Here is a 24781-nt window from a genome sequence, read left to right on the forward strand (position 1 = left end):
ACATCCACAATGTACCAAGTGATCACTGAATTTGGGGCCCGGGAATTAACCAGTTTGCACGAGCGATGGGAAAGGTTGATAGGCCCCCTGGAGTCGGAGGAGTGGGCGGAGGCCCGGATGTTCCCTCGTAAAATAGGCATAGACGCCAAACTAAGGCTCATACAATACAAAATACTTCACCAGGTCTATTACTCACGGGCAGCGATGGCTAAATGGGGGCAGGTGGAAAATGCCGACTGTTTTAAATGCCGCAGGGTGACAGGCACATTTAAACACATGCTGTGGGAATGCGAGGTCATACATGGATTCTGGGGTGAATGCATTCAGAAAATTAATGCGGTCCTGAATACGCTGGCACAGCTGGAGCTCAAGGCCGCACTACTGGGTGTGTGGGGGGATGGTGAACACACAAGAGCGGAAGAAAACATTCCTTGCCGGCACGCTCAGCCTCACCAAAAGACTCAGCCACCACATGGGGAGCGCCTGACGGACCCACACTGAGCAGATGGACTAACGAGATGGACATATTTGCGTCCCTGAAGAAAAGTATATACTCTGCCAGGGGCCGCCCCAGTAAATTCTTTCAGATATGGGGTAAATGGACCGGTACCGCATAACCTGCGACACCCAGTGCACTACTCGGGCACAAGCACTGGCCCCGCTGCTCCCCCTCCGGGGAACCCCCACTGCTGTGTACCCCAGTGATGGAACTCACGCACTCCAAGAACAATCAAACTGTCGATGGTAGCTACTGCACCCACCTGCTTTGCTTCTTGTTTGATCAACCTACTGCTCTCCTCAGTTTATTTAATGGTTGTTTGTTGAGGGATGGGAATGCCCGTCCGAGCTGGTTGTAAATTAATAAAAATAATTTATCCAAAAAGAATGCATTCTTCTCAGTGCCCCTACACCCAGAGTCCCAATATCTTACAGCATTTACCCATGGCAGGAGGAGAGTGCAACATACAAGGTTGCCTCAGGAGTATTGCGAGTCCTCAGCATTTTCAACAGGGTGCTACATGCAGATCTGGGCAATATACACGTTCTCAGTACCATTATCCAGTATGTGGATGATGGTGTGCAGTACAAGTGAGCATCAGTGCAGAGCAGATTATATCATGCTGTTGCTTACCAGTTCAGAAAGGTCTAAATCTATGCCGACTACGCAGCGAGCATCAGCACATGAGATCATATTGTCTAGCCCAAACATTCACATAGTGTGATGCAAAACCGTGAATCCTGCCAACTTTTTGACTGAACCCATCACTGACTATGACGAAGGACAGGACTGTGCCACCTATGAAGGACCAGACGATGACAACACAAAAGCATGCGACTATGCCCTAGGGGAGGGAGAGGTGTTCTTTGTGGACGCGTCAGACACAATTGACAGGCCAAAGAAATACAGGCACGGCTGTGGTTCACCTAGTGAATGGAAAGTATGAGACTCTAGTATAGAAGAGGTTGCCAATGCATTAGCCGGCCCAGGCAGTTGAACTTCTAGCCCTAACAGAAGCCCTAGAAGCATCTCAGGAGTGCAAAGTGACGATCTACTCTGACTCAGCGTACATCAATACTACTCTATATCACGGGCTGGGCCGGTGGAAATGGAGGGGATTTAAGAGAGCAGATGGGACCTCCGTAAAGCATGCTGCATTACTAAATACATTGATATAGGCTCTATCCAGGCCCACGTTAGTAGCGGTGATGAAGTGCGCCTCCCATACTAACTCGGATGAAATTTCCCTCGGGAACGCTGAGCAGACGCAGCGGCCAAACATGCAGCGTATCTTCCCATTCCCGACATAGCTGAATACCAAGAGACTTCAAATATTTTTAAAAAAGGTACCGCTGTCACCGCCATTCACTTCTTTACAGACTACTGAGATAATTGAGTTGGAAGGGCGGACTCCCAATAAGAAATTCTTGTGGCAGAAGAGAGGATGTGCCCAATCCCTAATCGACTTAGTGTAGAGGCAGAGTACTAGAGAGAAGGTGGTCATGCTGTATGAGTTGATGGTCATTGCATTTAAGCAGCTACACTACGAATGTCGCTGCAGAGACTGGTTTACCCTCAATCTGTAAGAACTGTTGAATGCTCCATATCGACTATGCTGACATGGGGGCGAGGGGGGCGAACGGTGCAACATGTACCAATATCTCATTGTGGAGGTATGGCCCTTTTCCCATTGGGTTGAGGCTGGTCCTTGTACCCATCCAGATGCTAAACAGGCCGCCAGGTTCTTGGTGCGAGAAGTGTTTCCTCGATGGGGCATGGGCAACACTTGGCACACACCCCTTTAATAAGCTTTTTAGGGCGATAACTGTCCTATTGGTCATAGAGCATAAAATGTGTTCAATTTACCACCCCCAGGCCAACAGCATAGTGGAGTGGATCAGTGGCTGCCTAAGAGCAGAGCGGTCTAAATGGTGTGCTACCCTCAGGAAAAAAAATGGGTTCATTTCTTTGCCCTTGGCCCCGTTTAGCATGCAGACGTCCAGATGGGGTAGGCCTTTTTACGCACAGAAATCTTGTCAATACGGCCCTTTTAATTCTTCCCTGTGAACCACTTACACAGGCAGGTTATGTCAGCACCTCCATAAATAATGGAGCTCACTGGTGACAGCCTGGCTAGCAGCAGCTTGCAGATCCATTCTTTACCGTAATTGACACAGTTCCTTGAAAATAGCAACTGGGATAAGTCCTGGGCTGTTTTTTTAACACACTCTGTTAATGATTCTATCAAGATAATACGTTCTGAGTAATGTGAACGGGAATTTGTGTTTTGTTCACCTCCCCGCAGTGCTCCAGATAAGATTTTGAGGAGGGAGTATTTTACGCATGCTTTTTCAAATGAGTAAATGCAATATCAAGAGAGTAAAAATGCGTTTTCTCCTCTGCAAGAGAATAAAACGTATCCAACACATACTATCGAATAGTATATTTTAAAGCGCAATATGCAGAGAGGTGAAGGAAGTCTTTCTTGAAAGTAACCGCTTTAAAGTTTTACTGCGTGTGTTCCAAGTACATTTTTCTGAACAAATACAGTAAAACTAAACACTGCCAATTTCAGGGAAAGGCTTCCCTCGCCTCTCTGGGGTGCACGTAGGCTAAAATGTAGACGGGGCTAACCCTTCAAATGTTGGGAGGGGCACCAACTTCAGAGACCGTGGAGGAGTGGCAAATTGTAACATTGAAGCTGCACTGGAATAGTCACTATCAGTTAACTCTCTCAATTTAAGTCTGAAACACCCACTTCTTGCAGATCCTGAAGGTCCTAGAAAGTGTGAAAATGGCAAATGGAGTGCAATGAAAGATTCAATATCATAGCATAACAGGACATTGCAGAGTGTGGGGCAGTTCTCTGAAGGACCCAAGCAACTTCAGTGGCTGGGAGCAACAGGGGAGAAAATGCAAGGTTGGTTCTAACACTACGCTATACTAGAATCACTGGTGCACTGACTGGCTGGTGAGATTGTCTGCCTGTCAAATCCAGTTTTATGAGACTGGGGGAGGGCCAGTGTAGCAACAATGCAATTCTATACGCCACATATAGAATTGCATTATTGCTGCACTGTGATGTGCCTGTGTTTAACAGTTAACTGCTCACACACATTTACTGGAAGATTGGCTCTTCTTATAGGAAGGGGGGCTCAGGGAGAAACTGTCAACACAGTGGCTGAATCCACCTGTTAATGATGTTCAAGCATCTGCATCACCTGGACGATTTGCAGATTCCACTCGTGAGGCTGCTAGGTCAGACTCTTTGCAATTGCCCGACCTTTGAAGAGATTTATTGCACTGTTAAAGTCGGCTGTAAATGCACAGGATTGTGTGACTAATTGTGCTGCGCGGTGTTGCAGAGCTATGAATGGGTTTGCTAGGGTCACACTTACCGGTCTGGTTAAAGGCCCTGCTTCTATCACTGAAGATGGATAAATCATATTCAACTGAATCTTGATGTTAAAGGCTATTTATACTGTGCACTATCACCACTGGAGTGTTCTCCTGGCGCTCTAGCGGATCTGAATGGAAAAAGGGTAGCATGAGTTAGTAGGCTTGAGTTTGAAAAGTGCAAGAGAGCTGTTGGGAGCTTCAGTTCAGTTAATACAGTTTGCTGTGCTGTGTAGACATCACAGGTCCCACCACCCAGAAAGCTGCATTTCCACAGTCTGCTAGAGACAGCACTAATATGTGAGGGACATGGACAATTGCACAGGCTACATTAGCCGCTGCAGAGCCCTGTCATTTATTCCATAGCACTAAACGTGCTTAGTGATCTCCTTAAAAAGAAGATAGTCCATGAAGAACACTTTTTAGAGAGTTATGTCTGCTTGGGGGATGATCTCGTTAAAGAGTACGCAAAAGATTGGGCTTTTGTCAAGGCAAAATTAACATACCACATCCAAAATAAAAAGAGGTTATATCCCTTCTCCATGGATCGAATACGAGTGGTAGCAATTAACCCTGTTCAGATGCAGCCAAATAAATCAAGGGCTATGCATTACATTGTTGGTACATTGTCCCCAATCAAACTCACCAGACAGAACCTGTGCGTTTTGAAGAATTAATTTTAAAAAAACAACCGCTCGCTGCGATTCCTGTGCTAAGCACCTGCCCTTTCCACCATGCCCAAAAGTGTGCGTCCTATTACAGTAATATGGCATAGCAGTTCACACAAAGGTAGCATTTGCTAAATATGTGTTCTAGCACCATCTACTGGCAAGAAAGAATAGGGGATTCTCAAAAAAGTACTGTGGCCAGCCTGCGTAAATGGCACGAAAATAAGAATAAAATGTGGCGTTTTTACATTATTTTACAGTGTAAAAAGCCCCAATACGCTCCTTATCTGGAGGGCTGCCTCCCTGCATTTTGTAGGTTACAGTGTTATTTAAGCATCTTGAATCATGGACATGGGTAGTATTGTGTAAAATTAAAAGTGTCTTAAACAAGGGCTGCATTTCTGCATAATTGGTTTTAATTGAGGCAGCGTAGTTGCAGCGTCATAAGCATTTCATACTTTATTTTCATCACAGAAGCACGCCAATTGCATAGCTAGGCATGTGGTCTGAACTACTCTCTTTCTGAGCACCCACCGCAAGCAGGTATAATGAACACAGGTAGAAGCAGTGCTGTATATATTTTCAGTGGCACAGATTATACCTGTACCTCTCACAGGACTGTTACATATTCAGGCAAAGTAGCCTAATTTATCAATGGAGCTGCTATCCCATACACATGTCATAGCACAATGCCAAATAGTCACAGCAGGGCTGATTGCATCATGCCCAAATTTCTTAGCAGGACTGCTGTTTTGGGACAATACCTGAATTTCTTAACAGAAAGCACAAACATGTGTTGCCATTTTCTGCAGCGAGCTAAAGTACAGAGCAAGAACAGTGAGGTCTTCCAACGAACCTCCGAGAGTGAAGATGGCATTGCGGTCATATACTTCAATCCCTTCTACTCGGTCTTGCGCTTTTCAAAACTTCTGCTTCTCCCATGTCCGATTACTGAGTCCCACTGCCATAAATCTAGCACATTTCAAGGCCTCATTATGAATGTCCTGACTAATGTAGGATAGTCCAAACAAGCCATTTATGTCAGGCAGGCCTCACATGGAACTGCCAGTGCTCTAACCCTTTCAGTGTCAAAATCATGCTGGGAAACGCAGCTCAGTAGGTCAATAACCCTGCTGCAGAGACTTTGCTATAAGCGGTTAGTTCAATCCTGTAATAGGTGATTGAGTCTTCATCAGAGATATGTATTTAAGATGAAGGTAGCATTCAATTGTAACACAGTTGACTTATTTTCCACTTATCAAAAGGACTACTAAATGTTCAGTGATTCAGAACATACACATTTCATCCGGGATGCTCTACTTGTAATGGCTCATAACACAACTCTTCGGGGTCGCTGTGCTTGAAATGGCTCCCACCTCATCGGGGCTGCTATACCTGTAAAGGCTCAGAACAGACATCTCATTTGGGCTGCTATACTTATAATGGCTCAGAAGAAGCACATCCCAGAAGGACTATTTGTGTAATGGCTTTGTGTAATGGCTTAGAACACACCTTACAGCCCAGGAGGGCTGCTATACCTGTGATGGCTCAAAAGTAGAACACGCACATTCCAAGAGGACCACTATACTTGTAATGGCTCAGAACACACATCTCATATGGGCTCTTGTACTTTTAATGGCATACAGTGTTGGTAAAGCATCCGCATTCAACCAAGTGCTGCATCTGGTCAAACTAACTATAATTCCCGGCCTAATAAGGTTTGCACACACCTAAAAAGGAAAACCCAATGGTAAAGCTGCACTAAGGCATTTTAAGCTTTTTGGATATTTATTGGTGCTATGTTAAAAGACCAATAGAAAAACAGGAGAGGCAGAGCAACTCTGAACCTAAGCAATACAGAAGAGCAAATGTGTGGCAGGGAGGGAGGGGGCAAAGGGACAGAGAACATACTAGACAATCCAAACAAGGAATGCGTACAACGGAAGAGGGAGCAATAATGATATGACAACAAAAGTGAGAAGGGAAACAGAGTAGGACAAACACACAATAGAAGGGAGGGCTAGAAGCAGAGCAAGAGACACATTTGGAGCCAGTCAAATAAAAACACAGATCAACAGCAGGTGGGGAGGAAAATAGAAAAGCAAGACTAGAGAAGGGAAAGCCAATAACAAAATAGACAGTGCAAGTAAGATAATCAAAAGAGGAGCAGCAACCACAAACGAGAAAATGAAAAAACAGATATAGCCAGAGTAATGACATGAGAGAGGAAGAGGAGTTATATCAATCGATACAGCGAGATATAGGAGGGAAAAGCAACAATAGAATGCAGAGATGGGAGAGGCAGGGTGACAGAGAAATACCGCAAAATGTGGCATTGCAACACTTAAGGGAGAGAGGCACAGCGTCAGAAAATGAGTTAGGGGAAACAAAGTAGCAAAGGAAAGGAGAGATAGAGCACAAACATGGAGTAGCTGTCAAGCAGGTAGTGCCAGGCAGCAACAGTAGGCCCGTGATGTAATGCTGGCAGAGTGACGGACTTGATTTATGAATCACCCGACGTAACTAGCTGGCATCTGTAGTAACTCTCTTAAGAGTTTCTGCCCAAGTATCATGACGATGACACTGGGCATTATGCGTCTACAAAGTTCTTGTGTGGGGAAAATGGTTTCCACAGGTGCAATAAATAATTTAGAACCACTTTGAAATACAGCTGTTGTCACGTATGTTTTTGAACAAAGTTTTAATTTTACGCACACGTTGGATAGTTATCATGCACTTTTTACTCTTGCGGAGGAGGAAAATCATTTTTACTCTTGAAATCGGATTTACTCTCCAATTCTAAAAATTGGGAGTAAAATACTCACTCCAAAATCCTATCTGGAGCACTGCCTGTAAGGATCACCACCTATCGGCCCACGAACTAGTGATAGTATGCCGTATGCACACATCTGTATCACCAATTAGAAATGCCTCTGAAGCTCACAGGGCCGCATTAATCCAAATAGTAATGGTCTGTGTTGAGGCACTCAATCAAAATTACCTCTCAACAGATACAGAGCTGCACCGGAATCTGCGAGCTCACCACCCATTCAGCTATCAACTGGAGATGTAATCTATATTCAAATCCTTGTTCGCAGGTGGAGGGAGCCCAAATACAATAGTTTGTTCACGGTTGTTTATGCAACTCCATTTGCTGTCAAGGTAAAGGAGCACCATTGGGGGCACCTTTCGGTTGTCCGACGATCCCCCATACTGCCCCATTGTCTTCTGACATAGTACCAATATGGTTTTCGGCTAACCAATAGGGTTTTCTTTTGATCTTGTATGAACAGTTGAAATATCAAAATAAAAATAGCCCAACAAAGGGTGCTGTATAAGTTTTCTTCTTACAGCACAACAAATATACCTCATCAGTGCACCCAACGCACTCAAATACCCACAAACGTTATTAATTGTTGGCATCATCATGAGTATTAAGGGTACACATGTTTCTTTTCCTGCACGGTTAACAATGTACAACAGCAACTGCACGGTGTTGCTTCCATTACCACTGCATGATGTATAGAACAGTGATTAGGGTTTTAGTTTAATTCTCTGAATTGACAATGTAAATAAGTTTTAAACATTTGATATGGTGTGGCATATAAAAAGGGGTTTGTGATAGAGGGGAGTGTTTAGATGTGGGTGTAGATGTGGAAGGGAGATTAACAACAAACATGTATTTTGAATCATTACTCAATGCACAACTAATCCGTACTACTATAGGGTAACGTAGAAGGGAAATTGTTACCAGAAGAAAATATGATGAATACAGGGGACTTCGTCAAGATACAATGACGCACATCATCCTGAATTTATTAATACGTGGCACAACGAAATGCGCTCATTGGGGAAAGCGAGGGCAAATGGGAGCCATTATGTTTGCTCCTTTTTCCCCACGCATCAAGGGCACCCAATAAGTGAATACCCCAGGAAACTGTCATTAGACATGCAGTACTTAGTCCATCTAGAGCTATGCAGAGTGCGAAGCTTATTCCAGGTGCATGGGATACGACTCGTGTTGGTGGACAAAAACAAGTGTGCCAAGAACATTAAAGACCCGCAGCGCATGATGAATTCACGCATAAAGATGGATGATGTATTGTTTGTATCAAACCGATGGGAGGGTGCAGTGGGCAGCTGCACAACTGGAGGTTTGACAAGGAGGTGATATGGGAAGTTAACCTGTGCCATGACATCTGGATGGCACAAGTTTCTAAACTAACATGGACCGAAGCAAAAGAAACTCCAGTGAACATCCACATACAAGAAGAATGCCAGGTGTGCTTTTAGTCAGAATGGTTCCTGTATGGAATAATAATCAGTGTAACAAGAGACTGTACGTTTCAGATCTCAAAAACGGTACTGCAGCACTCCTGGACATGCACTGGGTATACGGTCAGCAGGCGTATCTGCACCTCCCACCATCATGGAGGGGAACATGTTTGTTGGCCACCCTGCATTGGGCAATCCTTGTGGTTCCTGAGGCTCATCTTGTGACAGCACCAAACACTGGCACAATGCAACTTGGACAACCCACACACCAGCCCCCACAAGTAAGAAGAAAGAAGCACTCACTCAGGCGACAGAAGAGGCCTTCAAATTACCTATCAAAAAAATTACTGAAAGAAGATTCCCCACAAACATTGACTATACAACAAAGCTGATGTCTTCTTTGCATCAATATTGTTACCAGCACAGGTGGCAGCAAATGCGCAATGCCTGCATAGTGAGGTGGAAATTGATCCAGTTGGCCAGTGATACAGAGGAAGGGCTACATGCGATCAAGAGTGAAATGAGGGCGATTAGGTTAATGACACTCAGAACTGCTACGTCCTGGACCTATTGACAGCCATGGAAGGAAGGGCAGGCGAGGGTTTGGAGGAAAATTGGACTAGCATGTTACACATACATACCCCCAAATGACGCAGAAAGTGGGTCCCTGATGCACATTATAGGGCCCCTGCACAAGCTTAAAATGAATATGCAAACTGAAAGAGGAATTGACACAGACGATTGGTTCGATAACGTGTTCTCATGGGCACCATCCTGGATGGGAGCACTTGTGAAGATATTTGTCCCCATTGTAGTGCTCATGTTGGTGATGTTCTGCAAGTGCCAGATGATCCTTCGATGTTCCGTAAAGACTCTTCCAAAGAACCTTAATTAGAAGAGCGCAATGATGAAGGTTACAATTGGGGTAAATAGCGCTCCTCGTGGTACAAATGATGGGCGAGCCCAAACAGACAATCCTAACAAACCCCTTAAATTGAGGATCGAGCAGAGGATTGACCACCCCCCACATCCCAGGAACGGTGACCAGCAGACCCAGAGAATTACACTGAACATTAACATTGGGTGCATTTAGAAGGTGATGGAAGACGTATTTACGTTACGTGTACCCGGAACAGCAAGCCCAGGCAGGAGGTTTGCGTGATGTGTATAGAGATTGAATGTCAAACAAAAGGACATGGAGGTATGAGGAAGCACAGAGAATGGCAGGAGTTACTTATTGTAGGATTAACTAAAGGGGGGGAATGTTGGGATGGAGGCCCATCTCCCCTGTGCCCCCTAGCGGATCAGATTGAGAGCAATGCGCTAGGAGTTCATGCACCTAATGGCATAAGGGGGAGGTGGGAGGTGCATAGCAGGGACAATTGGATGTAGAAGCTTGTAGGCAGTGTAGACATTTGTAGACGCAAGGCTTTCCAGGCGGCGAAAGTATACTGAACCGCCATTTTAGAAGTTAGGCCCAGAGTGGCCAGGATCCCTACAAGAGCATGATAGACACAGGCCTTAGCAGGACTACACTCTCCAGTGCCCAGCCCCCGCTCCGGCGGTAGGCTAGAAGGGAATTTCATCAAGTAAGACAATCCTCTATTGTGTCACACTGCAGGCCCATGTAATCTGAAAGGAATGTGAACAGCGAGGGTAGAGTTGCACCTGGGTAGGCAGGGCAGAACTTTGGAGCTACCAAAACATGCATCTCAGATTTCGAGCACCCATGTCCCCAAATCCCCAGTCATTCTACTTCGACTACCAGAGGCCCACTACCCAAACTCCTAAATCTCTCAGCGACCCATTAATCAATGTGTCCGCAATAGGCAACCCAGGGAGGGGAAGATGCCAACGGAATGGCTGTGCGATTTGTACTGCGAGGTGCTCGGGTTAGAATAACAAATTTAGGTCGATGTCATAGTGGGGGCACCAGAGAGGCTACCTTGTCCTCAAGAGTATCCACTATAAAGAATGCATGGTATCAGGAGCAGCACACCCAACTCAGAAGCACTGTGCAGCGGAGGTAAGCTCCAGGCATTTTAACCCACTGCCTTGAAACCCTTCACTGCACCCCGATCCGTGCTACCAGTTGTTAGGTTTTCCCTGACCTCAACAATCTAGTGTTTAACAAGCTACCTTCATTGAACTGAATGCATATATTGTGTTTGTGACCCAAATCCATTAGAATCCACGAAGCAAAAAGCTTCCAAGATGGCCGCCGCCCAGATTTGAACTTTTGCCTGATCTTGTAGCACTGTGTGCCTGGCCCCCCCTTGGATTGGATTGGCTGGCACATTTGTTAATGCTTTTACCCAATAGCCGGCAGGCTACTAGCCTAGGAAAGAAGTCCTATGCTGACGGAGCTGACAGAGCGCCACAGGAGCCAGGTGCCATTATACTGCTGTAATTCTTAGATATGGAATTACTGTCATGTAAGCACGCTCAAACCCATCATGGTGCGTGCTTCAAAACCCCTGGAACTGTTGGGCCCACCCCAGTCACTGACATTCAAAAGGCCTTATCAAGCCCCAAAGGAGTGCTCCAGAACCTCCTGGACTCAGTCCTGGCGCCGTAGGCGCCAGGCTCATAAGGTGGGTTGAACTGCATGGGACTACTTAATCAGCCTAGTGAGGCTGAGCCTTTCTGCATACCCAGGGTGTGGCTGAGGGACTGCTTTACCTAAAAGGCAGGGTGTGGTAAAAGGGACTACTTTACCTGGAACTACTTGCAAGGCTATTTAAGACACGCCCTGCAGGCAGAACACGCTTCGCGTTATTCTGCACTCCTGCAGCGTAACGCTCACCGTGTCTGCTCTGTCCTCGAACTTCTACAGCCACGCCCGTTCTGAGATTTCCATCCATCGGTGCCTAAAAGAAAAGAGAAGAGAACAGAACAGGAGTTATTACAGCAACAAAGGCCTTACCTGCAGTTCTCATCCATCGGTCGCGCCTTCAGCTGATCTTCGGATCGCCGTCCTTGCTATGAAGAAGGCATCCGCGCAGGCCTCCAATACTCACCCGGGGGTCTGCATTCCTCCGGAATACCTCAGAGCGGTTCTTCCATTCGCCATCCTGGAGCCGCGCCGCGCCTGCACAGAAAGAAAAGAAACAGCAGGTTAGTCGCACACGAAAAACGAACAGTTATTCAGACGTGCAGCGCCTCTCACTCGCGTTAACTCACCTGCAGGAAACCTGCTCAGCATCCTAGGAAGAGTCAATTCTTCATCCAACCTCCGCACGAGACCGCACCTGAAAGAAAAGACAAAACACGTTTAAACTTTGGACAATAAAAACTTTGAGCATCTATATATTGGCATAGAGACTTACCTCTGTTCTCAGACCTGCACACTCTTTCAAAACTACAATATGCTAATTTTTCTTTTTCTTCTGCCACACGGCAAGTATTGATATGTCTTACTGTACTGTTATGTTGTTTCTCGCCTATACTCTGTATGTAACCCAAGCTTAAGTAACCTTGTACCTGCTGCGCCCGGCTACCCCTGGGTTTTGTGCGCATTATCAAATAAACAATACAATACAATACCTGCTAAATCCAGATATTCCAGACTCTGCAACAGCCACTGGACCAGTGAAGTAACTGGGTCCGGGGAAAGACTGCACTTATTGCGCCCCTGCTAAGAGTCAAGCAAGACGGAGAGCCAGCCTCACAAAACTCCAAGGTGAGACAGAAGAAGAGCTGGGCATCAGGAGGTTGAAGGAGGTGGGACCTATCCAGCCCCACTCAATTGCTAATATCTTGTTTCAACATTGCAGACAAACGCCTCCTGTGGTCATAACAAGGGAAAGGACCTCATCATTCAAGCAGTGCTACGCCAGTGCAGACATCATTTGTACGGCTACGTGCTACGCCCCCGTGGAGACCAAAAAGTCTCTTGATCCAGAGGGCCTGATGTATCAAACGAAAATGTTCCTTTCCAGGTATTAACATACACTGATTCACTCTTCACGCTGGATATCCCACTCAGCCGGGCTCAGATCCCCTTTTCACAATTAGTCTCCCTCAGCCGGGCTCCGACCAATTACAGTTAGTATCAGCTATCAAAGACTTGAAAGTGACTTCAATTTCACAGTTCACAATTTTACACTCTCAGTTGAATACCCAACATAGGCCTTCAAATGAGCACCCATGTGGCGCCGGACCACTCATACATGGCATCTACCTTGGTATCAAAAGTTCAGTGACTCATTCAATTATATTTGCGTTGCTCATCACATACACCTTGCACTCCGTTCTTTACGGATGTCTTCATACAATGTTGCCGCTTACAACCAAGGTGCACAGGTACACGCCTTATAGTTGTACATGGCGAGTGCACCGTTTGAACTGATGAGAGGCAGGAAACCGGAGAGCAAGTTGAGGGCAGGGTGGCTTGGGGATGAGGCGCAGTCAAAGATGAATTAGAAGGAATGGAGAGGGAGAAGCATAGGGCGTTGGCGGAGAGGTATAATGAGGTGTGGAAAGGGGCGTCAAGTCTGGGTGGGTAACCTTGTGAGAGGGATGAGTCCCTGTTTTGTGAAGGAGGGGTTACCAATGTTTCTGGCACCCATTAAGGTGATGGGAGTGGGGAAAGGATATGTCAAGTTGAGTGATGGTACGGTATGGAGCAAGAGAAGAAATACGGTTTAGTATTCTTTGGGGGGTGGAGGCGTGGTGGATGGATGATGCAACCTGTGGGGAGGAGGTATGTCTAGAGTGGGGAACTGACAGCCGCCGCAGGAATGAGTTGGCGAAAGGTAGCGTGGTTGCAGAAAGTGGGATATCGGAAGGGGGAGGAAGAGGTTGTTTGTGCTGGAGAGAAAGGGAAGGAGCGAATGGGTAGCAGAGCATTCGAACAAGGGAAGTGAAATGTTCTGAGTGCAGGTGGTAGTGAGGAGGGATGTGCTGGACCAAGATGGCACCCAAGAGATTTGATGATTATATCTGTGGGTAGCAAAGGCCATTTTCAAGTATCCGTTTCCTGTTCTGTGTTCCAAGTTTTTCTTGGTTATTTTGTTGAAGGCAGAATAAGGGAGGGAGGTGTGTTGTAGCGAGGTATGTGATGAATTCTATGGAGTCTTCACTCTTTCTAGGCGGCAACCTCTACCCATGCGGCCAACAGATGGCAGCCACTTCCTGATCCAGACCCTGGGGACAGCTAGCTGAGGGAGAATCACATTGGGGGAGTGAAAATCTGGGAGGATATAATGGTGTGATAGGATCCAACATGGTATCCCACTTCTTTTGAGGATACCCCACCATCCCTGCCTAATGCCTTAATGGCTTACTACAACACCTCCCCTCAGCCACTTAAAGATGCTGAAGACCTTTTAATTGGAGCTGTATGTAAGTCACCACGATCAGACTTAACCTCTAAAATGAAGGAGAATACCTTCTCAGCTTCTACCTATAAGTCATCTACAACTGATTTACTTTTAAAGAACAATTACCCATACTTTACCTATAGGAATTCAAGAATGCACTTCCATTCCCATAATTACCAAAGACCTGCAACGCGGAAGATGAACAGAGGAATGCAGATCAAGGAAAGCCAGGAACACGGCTGCGCTCTAGTCATTGCATGCAAATACCTGTTCCCGGGAGATTTAAACCAGTGGATCAGCTGACAAGGGAGAGCTGCTTGAGAGAGAAAGTTGCCTCTCAGAACGAGCAGACAGACTGAGGCTGGAGAGGGAGCTGTGGAGCAGACCGGCCCGATAACCAAGCTGACCGCAAGAAGTAACATGCTGCGGGAACGCCAGGAGCAAACAGAGGGGTTGCCGGTGTTTGGAGGCAGCCTTCGCCTTACAGGAGCCTGACGATACAAAGCAGAAGAGCGCAGCAGGAACCACAGGACATACAGAAGCCAAGAAGCGGATAGAGCAACCGAAGAGGAGATGCCGAACAAACGCTGCCGGCGCAGCTCGAGAGGAGAACAAAATGCCAGCTGAAGTCGTGGAGTCCATCCAGGGCAGGGAGTTGAATACTATGTTTTTAATATCGTGAGTGTATGCGATACACGGGTAAAAACACCAGGCAAATAAACTAATAGAACAGACAGAAACAAAAGACTTAACGTTGGAGAGGCGCGCAGAATCAACCTGAGTAAGCCCTGGTAGGAGAGTACACCAGGCAATTGCAAGGGAGTGCATTTAAGAATGCCACGGCAGGAGTACCAGGCAGTTGCAAGTGTGTGTATACAAGGAAGCTCTGGTAGGAAAGGTACACCAGGCAAGAACAGGCTGAATATTGTATAGGGAATACATAAATCAAAGAGGTTCTGAGAAAAGCAAATCAGGAGTTACAAAAAGGCTGTGCTGATCGGAAGAGGAGTGGAAACCTGGCAGGAGAGTAGAATCCTAACAAGACAAACACAGAAAGACAAGTTGTTTTGTACATTTGATCCATAGAAACCCAAGGAACTTCTTGTTGAATAAGCAACCAAGGGAAGATAAATCCTGGAATAAGGAACTATTATGTTGTAACTTTTATGGTGAAGTTACGAATTTTCCCTTTTCAAAATGTATAAACCACGGAAGGACAAAGACATTAACCTTTTCACTTTAGAGTTAAACTAAGGGCAAGAACAGTACTTGGACACCGGACAGTTTTGCTTTGGACATTCTGATTTTGACAAACCCTTGGTTTAGGTAGGGAAACAGCTCTTAGAGCAGGGACAGAGTCATTTACCCACCCCCTTTTACTTTTATTAACGTCTTTGACCAAAAGCATGAATCTTTTGAGTCTGGGTCTCAATTGTGGCTCCTCATTGGTAGTCTGCGTGTTCTTTGACGAATGTGGGAGTCCCTTGAGTTCCATGGAACGCTCAATTGTTATGATTCGGGGGGAAGGACGGTTGGTTGTTCCTTCATAGTTGAATAAACCGTGGGGTGCAACAAAAAGAAGTTACTCTGCAGTCAGTGTCCAGTAGTTCCCCACAGAGATACCACACGTTCCTTGTCCTAAGTGTTTTTCATGTTAAGAACTTTTTTCAAGTAGGTTTTTAATTTTCAAGTTATCTATGCAAAACGTGTTTATTTGTATCCATCTTATTTTAGGAGTGTTATTTTTAGGTCTTGCTTTGAAAACTATATATTTTTTTTTACTGTGTCAACTGTGCCAATCATTGGCCCGGTTGTGGCAGTGTAGAAACAGTTTGTTAATGAGGGCCCCTAACCAATAAAAGGCAAATGTTTGGCATAGAGTGTTTCATGTCCGTTACGATCAAGATGTCCTAATGACTCATTGCAACATATTTCGGCGTGAAAGGCTGAACGAGAGTAGCTAACAATGTAGACCATAGGCTGGGCGTTTAAGGAGAATAAGGACCGTCAACAAAAGTTACGACCATCTATAAGGCTATTTAGCACATAGTGGTACTACAGTAACAGGAAAACAGGTTGTGGAAGTTAAGTAAAAACACACTAGTTAATATTGAGTAAGGTAAATTAACGGGTTAGTAAATGAAATGTCGTATTATTTTGAAGCATTTAAATACGGTTGTCTTTTGTACATTAAAACATTTTAAATTAAACTTGGTTGAACACACTGGTGAACAATGAGCTAGTACCTAGCGTTTCCGCTAATCTAGCTCCCACATAAGAGGGGAAACATATCTTGTCTATTATCTTTGACACCTTATGCTTTGGATGTCATATAGAGGTTATTGAAAATCCTAAACGCACAGAGTTAAATTCACATAGCAGCAGGAGCTAAATAGCTACCAGCTCCCCACAATTTCAAATCCTGCAAAAGCGAAAGCATTTTCCATGTTGCTGTGTCTCATTGAAAGAAACCTCATTGGAACATTGCATTCCTGTTTTATTGTTGCAGGCAAATGCATTCTGTGTCCCCATCTACAGTCAAAATATTTTCAATGCAGTACATCCCAGTAGTTATTGTCTATTCTGGGAATTCCGATTGCCATAGGAGGGGTCCAATGAGGAGTCCAATGACCTTTATATGCTGAGAGTCACTGTAAGGCCCGATTTCAGTGTTCCCAAATCTAAAAGATGAGGGTTTAACTTGGGAGAATAATTCCAGTCCCTCCCCTTTCTTAGGCAATATCCTTACAAAGCATCGAGCCGATCGACAGTTTCCAGATGTTGCAGTTAGAGACCTCCATAGATAAAACCCTAAATTGTCAGGTGCTGCAAATCCATCTAATAAGGCAGGCTTGTTTTTTGCCCATACGATTCTCTGAACTCCTGTCTTGCTGGATTGATGTAGCAGTCAGGACAACTTCCGTCTGAAGACGGTCCAGGAACATTTCTCCATACTGGCTACATGGGACAGACCAGCAACTCAGATGTCTGATCAGCTGCTCACTGGTTCTCACTTGTAGGAAAATGTCCATGGCCACAGCTGGATTTCAATGGGTCAGTGAAATGGGCGTCAACAAGTTGCGATCCTATAGACCGTCTATAGATAGAGGACACAGGTCAGTGAGGACTTCGGCCATTAGGAAGAATCAGCCTCTGCTGACTTTAAGAGTAACAGTGTTGCATCTCCTGTAACAGTCAGGTAAGATTTGGCTAGCCAACACTTGAGTCAAAGGAAACAGACAGTGAGGACCAATCGCATCTGTTTAGGGTACAATCAGATACTGGAACGTGTATAGAATTTAGGGTTTGAACAACTGCATCCGAGGAAACACTAACCTAACATCTCTTTAGATTTCCAGTAACTCGGCTCTCAGTCTTTATAAATATGTTGGTCCCTTAATGAAAAACTCTTAGTTTACCATTGACTTTCAACATAAAATGTACTGTTTAGTCAGTGATGCAACACAGGAATAGTCAAGTTTGTATACGCAGCTGCTGTCTCCTGTTTTCAGCCAGGATGAAAAGACACAGGTGCTTTAAAGCAGTTTGTACAGAAAGATCTTTCAGAAAATATACTTTTGAAGGTGTACAGCAGCGTATCCCTCCAGCTCTACACCAGATTGGGCAGGTACTGTGCAGACATGGCTGTGATCACCATTGCCAAGCTCCACTTACGGTCTGAAGACTACAAGTACTACTTGCTGGGTCATCTGAGCTGTTAAGCCAGCTGTGCCTAGAGCGCTAAAGTGTATGTTATGCTGCCATTGCAGGGAAGCCCTGCACACTCCATCTTGACGCCGGACCATCCACTCTTGTCTCTGCGCACCTGCCAGGGCAGGGACTATGCATACCTGGCTGCACTCACGTGGCTGGGCCTTTATCCTGCAGTAGCTTCGGTGGGTCAGTGTTGGGCAAAGGTTGAATGCAGGACCCTCTGGGAACACTACAAGCAACTATGATTACAAGTATAGGCAACCTAACCTTTGGTACAAGCTTGTACTACACAGTTTTGGTAGCGTGTTGAGCAGCTAAACAATTATAAATGTATTCAGTCCGTTATAAAGTCTTCTTTAGAAGGGAGCAATATACTAGTAACACACAAATACACTTACTGTACACTGAGTTTCTGAATCAGACAAGACCCTTTTGGGATGGCCCACAGGTACAACCTACACCCACAGTTGACTTCAGTAACAAGGGTGCTGGGGACATTAATATCTTACTGTTGGAATTCAGAACACTTAAAAAGTTGGTAAAGGGCAAAGATTATTAGAACACAAGAGATCATCAATTTCTTAAGCTGGGCAAATACTTTCAGATAGTAATAGAAGAGTCGTCCAATTCAAAAGTCTAAGCCAAAGTCAATAGGCAAAAGTCTTTGTATAGGATGCAGCACTTCAGTTAAGTAAATGGAAAAGTTTGTACAAGTTCTTAGGAGTCTTTGATAAAAAGAAAAATCAAATGTAGGGCCACAAGCTGATTAGACTTGCGAGTTGCAGAAGTTACAAGCACTTCTACAGAGAGTTCTCTTAGACTTGTTTTACAGTACCTTGGTAAAGAAGAAAAGATGCAGCTGATGACTTTTGTTCCTGTGCAGCTCTGCAGATCTCACTGTTCCTGGGCCTCAGTCGTGGGGACAAGAGGGAGGACGTCGGGGGACTCCTGCACTGGCACTGGGCAACCAGCAAACTTTACTTTCAGTGGCTGTTTTGCGTTTCAGCTCCTTGTGGTACAGCAAATAGCAATAAGTGCGGTTCCTGGGTGTCAAGGTGGACTGTCCTCACTTCTGGGGTCCCACACTCTTCTGAGGGGGCTCAGGCTTGGTCAGTCCTGCTTTGTGGGAGTCCAGAGGATCTTCCAAAAGCTTTAGGACAGCATAAAAGTAACGCACACAATCTAGTGTCCCACTCCCTGGCTATACGGTTCCTGCAGCAACTCTGAGGAAACTCAACCAGCGCCGAGATGGGTGTCCAGGTGGCTTACTTTGGAGTTGATTGGTCCCTCCAACTCAAAGGGAGAAGTCGTCCTTGCAGGGGCTTCTCTGTCGATGCGAACTTGGCAATTCGGAACTGCAGCAGGGCTTCACCGGGCAAGCCAACGGTCCAGTAATTGCAGCAGCAGTCCTCTTCAAGCTGCTCTTTGGTTCCTTCGTCCAGTGGTCGACTGCCTTCCAAGCCAAAAAAAACGTGCCTTTTATTCAGTTCTCTCCCATTCATTCCAGCCTAGCTGTCACTCACCCAGCAGGGTGGCTGTCCTTGCCGGACAGTCAGCCTGCCAATAATCACAGAGTGCATTCAGGTCTCCTAGGAGACTAAGCACACTGAGTTCGGGCACCTCCCTCACTTCCTGCCTACCCCAGGCACTCTGGAGCCAGAGGCAAGTTTCACTCTGAAACCCCGACAAAGGCGAAATGAACAAAGAGACCAAACATGGTTTGGCGCACAGAGAAAAGGACCTTCCTACAAAGACCTGGTGAAAAAAAAAGAAGACCAGGCACCATTTTAGCAAAGATGTCTGGACACCATTTTGAAAAAGATGGCTCCCACGGTTACTTTAACAGAGCCGTAGACGGGCGCAAAAACGAAACCACTGCCACCAGCCAGTCAATTGAGGAAAGGGTAACAAAAATGTTACATGAGAATTTAGACACAGGGGAAAGTAGCCCCTCCAGCACTCTATTGTAAGATAGGGTATGCTAGGTCTAGCAAGTACAATGTTAAATAAAGTCAATTTCACTTTACTGCTCTTGGAAACAGTAGTTGATCCCAGAGAAGGTATTTAAACCTTTGGGAAATCTGGAAGACTTCCCTGTGGCACTACACTGAAGGTGCTTTGTGACACAATTGTAAAAGATGATGCCTATGGAGTTGGTTAGACTCCATAACCAAAAGAAACAGTGTATGAAATTACATCATAATACATGAGAGAGTGGGAAAAAGGGTCACACTCTCTCCAGGTTAAAAAAAAATCAAGTCCTCAAAATCCAGCAAAGTTGCTGGGGGTCTCGAAGGTGGAGGGAATTAACACATTTTTGAGAATTCTCCCTAACAGTCAGCCTCTGGATGTCAGTTATAGTTTTTTTTTTTTGTTTGTTTTAAGGGCCTTTGCAGTGTCCTGTCTGCACCAGTATGACTTCAGAATTGTTACTTGATAGTCAGCTCCTGTTAACCCCAATGTTATGGTCTCATTTTTGGTAACTTTTTATTTAGGTGTCTCCCTGTCCGTATCATTTTGCATATAGAAAGATTTTTCTTAAAAAAAGATATAGGCGGTTCTTACCCGAGCTATGTACTTTCTCTTGTATCTTCTACTATTTCACCCTCGTTTAGCTTAGGTCGCCGGAATACTCATTCCATAGTCAACAAAGCAGGTGATACTCATCTCTTCGTCTTTCCTACGCATCACACAGACTTGAATTCCTCCATAAGACTATGTACCGGTGCCACCTTAAATACCACCCTGAGCGCCTTCATTCATACTGCAAGATCTTCCAGTCTGGGTTCGTGAAGTTGGCTTTCTGTTCCATCAGTTTGGGCTGCTGCTAACGCTACCTACGCCTCTTTCACTGCTCTCGCATCTTGAATTCCAATATGAAATATGTCTATTACCTTTTCAACTAGGAATTCTGATCATTTGTCGTCCACCTGGTTCTGACCTCAATTTCGGGGAAGAATTCTATAATTTTCTAATTATTCACCAACCTTGGTGGTTGCTGGAAATATCAATCTTCCACTGCAATCACTTTCTGATGCTTCTCTTACAAATTAGTGACTTAACCTTACTTCCTTCCGCTTCTACTCACATTATAGCCAGCATTTTGGATTTTATTTTTATATCCTCCAATATGAACAACTTGGAACCTGTTGAAACGATCAGTGTCCCATCTAGGGATCGTCTTTTACTCCATTTCTAGTTCTCTAAACGCTCCTATATGTAGTAATTCTACTCAGTTGAATCACACATTCTATCGTCGTGATGTTAGACATGTTTCAATCCAAAATCAGTCTGAATCTATTCTTTCTTCCATCTTTTACAAGATGTTCTACATTGGATGTTGATACTTGTAGTCAAGTTATACATAAATCTATTCCATCTGTACTCAACCTTCACTGCCCCGAAACTTCCTTTATTCCTAAGGCTAAACCCTTGTATCCTTGGTTTACCATGTATCTTTTGGACCTACGGCAACAACTCTATGTCTGAACTCGGTTGTCAAACATAGAAGACAGGATAATCTTAATTTTTAGTGAAATGATATGGCATTTGTAATGTGCCTATCACAAGTGTTTCAAGGCGCGAGTACACAAAGTTTATGCACTAGCTCTGAATAATGCCAAGGCAAAATACTACCAAGAGCCTATAATATCTCACTCTACATCACCTCATTTTCTTCTACTCTTGCAGCTCCACCTGCTGATCCATCTTACATCATCATCATTAGTCTAAGATGACTTGCTGCTCTTTTAGAATGTCAAGTTTTCCTTGGATTTTTTTCCTTCACTAATTGTTGCTTCACTACTTTTTCAACTGTATGTGATGCTGATGTAGCAGTAATTTTTCGGTATGAGCTGCAACTTCTGACCCTTTGCCTTCTTCCTTGGTCTACTGTTATTCCATTGCTAAAGAAATCCAATTTAGCTATCTCTTGTTTGGTTAAACTTTGTGCACTAGTTGTACTCCAATATCTATCTAAATAACTTTAAAGAATTGTTCCTTCTCAGAAAACCAATTATCTAACTTCTAATGGGCTATTTTATCCACTTCAAACGGGTCTTCGGGCTGGCCACTATACTGAGACAGCACTACTGGCAGCATCAAATTCTATTCTACAGGCTTGGTAATCTATTTTAGTATTTTTAGACCCGTTAGCTGCCTTTGATACTTTGGACCACCCCACACTTATTTCTTCTCTTTTTCCATTTGGGATAACTGGTACTGCTCTTTCTTGGTTGTCTACATATTTTTCTCATGATTCTTTTTCTGTCTCTTGGAAAGGTCTAGACTCTTTATCTCGGTGTCTGTCCTTTGGTGTTCCGGAAAAACTCTGTCCTTGGCCCTTTACTTTTCACACTTTATACTATCCCACTTACATCCCTTATTCAGTGATTTGGTTTTCAAATACTTTGTCGATATTTTCTATTCTGACTTTCTCTTGATTCTTTACATCAGAAACTCTGTCTCTCGGCTGTCGAAAGTTGGGCATCACATTTTTGATGACTAAATCCTAAAAACAAAAACAAAAACCAGATTGTTTTTCCAGCTAATTTAAATATTGTACGTCGTAGGTTCATTTAATTCCCAGCTAATTTAAATTTGTACCTGTTACTTTGGAATTTTCTTCTTCTGCTCATAATATAGGATTGGTGCGATTCAGGGTTTAATTTACAGAATCAAATCTCTTTACCAAAGCTTGACGTTTTCAACTGTTTAATAGTAAGAACATCTTTCACATTTTAATGTTTTCTGCCACAAAAACTATGCTACTTTGATATTATCTTGAATAAACTATTATTGTTCTTTATACGTCGGGTTACCTAAATAGGCTCCTTTACCATTCCAATCTATTCGGCGGATTAGGATCTTATGTAATTTGAATTATACTTGCATATTTCACCATATCTGGATCGACTTCACTGGTTGCCCATCCATTTTCAATCTCTTTTTTATCCTATTTAAATGTATTCATGGCCTTGCTCCAATCTACCTTGCTAATCTAATTTTTTTTAATCAAACATCCAGTTCATTACGCTCTGGTTCTCTACGTTTTCTTTCTGTCCCACGCCACCCCTATACCCCGTTCTCATTTTTGTTCATTCAAATGGTTAAACCCTGAATTATGGAATGTTCAGCCTCTCGATGTACATCTGTGTACTACTCCAACACAGTTTAAAATATGTCTAAGGCTCCATCGTTTATCGATTGCTTTTTCAAATGGTCATTTAATTATGAGTATGTTGGATTTTCACTGCCGATTAGTGTTTATTTACAAATTCTTAATTCTGTTAAAATAATTGTGTTAAGGATAAAGTAATAAAATTGTTCAGCACTTTTGATAAAAAGATTGTGAACAAATCAGGTATATCTTGGAAGATTTTAAACTACTTATGGAACATACGCTTGTTAAGCTGTAAAGTACAATTGTAATGTGCTTAACATATTAATCTAACAATAAAATCCCAAGAATTACATAAATAATTCTTATTTTAATCAAAAAGTGTTGTATACATCTATTGTTAAGATGTTAGGCCAGCATGTTTCCCTCCACTTTGGAGCTTCTTCTGGACCTTAAGTTATTTCTACAATCAATTACATCGAGTAAATCAAGTAGAGGAAAATCTCTCTCAAAGTTGAAGTTTTCATGTAACAGTGGCTGACTTTAGCAATCACTTAGGTCTTTTATATCAATGCACTAGCAGTAGAGATTGAGCATAATTACAGAAGTTGCAGCTGAAGGATCTTCCTAAACTTTGTATCCACTTGAGTTATTGGTCTTCTGGAGCCCACACAAGAGACATTGCTTGCACTGGACGTAATCAGTTACCAGCAGAGAAACGAGAAGAAACACACTTCGCCAGAGTCAGATACGCATCCGCCAGATGACCTGTTGGTGATGACAGATCAAAAAGACAGCCTACATCCTCATTCATGCAATATTTCACAGCAACGCCGCAGCAAGTGAATGCACTTCACAAAAATATACGACCTGCACAACATCAGCTAGAACACTAAGTAAGCCATCACAACATGATTAGGCCGATAGGACCTGTCCTTATGGGGGGGAAATGTACTTCTAGGCAAACAAGGTGGGCGGGGGGGCTGAAACAGTAAAGAAGGGCTGTGTTGCTTCAAAAATGGTGATCAGCACAGCTAAGAATGTCACAGAACTTTCCACCAACTGATATTACCCGGGCTTATTCAAGAGAAGGTGATCAGGGCTGGGACAAACGGATCACAAAATGGACGAGTCTGCCTTTTTCAGGGTCAACACTTCAGGCACCGCCACATGAAGCAGTAACAGAAATAACCAGATGCAGATACCAAAAAATAAGCAATGAAAAGGGGGTGGGGGGGAATTAGGAGCTATGGAACACAGAAGGCAGCCAGTGGGAAGGAGTGGTATGTGCAGTCTACAGAGGCAACAGTGTGAGTGAGCCAGTGCTTGATATTTAGAGGCTGTCTTTGGGATAGTTGTAGTATCCTATATGTTATGAATGATATCTGAGTGAGTGCAAGAGATGTGTTGGAATGCTAGTGGAGCTTGGAGTGCTGGGGCACCTGGGAATTCCATGGAAGACGGTTGAGGACTTGGAGCTGGGCAGGGATCTGAACCTGTAACTGAGACAATAAAGTGTGTTCCTTTTATCCATACCTGTGTCAGCCTGGTTCCTGCTCCTTGTTGTTGTTACTGGCCTAGGGTAGATCCTGCAGGAGGCAGGATACATCAATAGTCTATAACCTGCACTGTGGAAAAGCCACCATAGCTCCCCATATATGAGCACCAAAAGGTCCAGATATCTGCCTGGCCCAAGGTGGCACCAAGTCCTGGGTGCTCTGCTGGGGCTCCGTAATGCACACCGATTGTCTGCTAACAGTGAGTGCACCCAGTAGGACGTAACTAG

General features: G+C 44.3%; 1 protein-coding gene across 1 annotated transcript in view; it reads right to left on the reverse strand.

Moving 5' to 3' along the window:
* The window catches only part of COPS6 (COP9 signalosome subunit 6), a 200887-nt gene that overhangs the window by 174986 nt on the left and 1120 nt on the right, over positions 1-24781 (reverse strand). The window lies entirely within an intron of this gene.

The sequence above is a fragment of the Ambystoma mexicanum genome, chromosome 1p (assembly GCF_040938575.1).
Source record: "Ambystoma mexicanum isolate Mex_15411 chromosome 1p, UKY_AmexF1_1, whole genome shotgun sequence".
Taxonomy (NCBI): Eukaryota; Metazoa; Chordata; class Amphibia; order Caudata; family Ambystomatidae; genus Ambystoma; species Ambystoma mexicanum.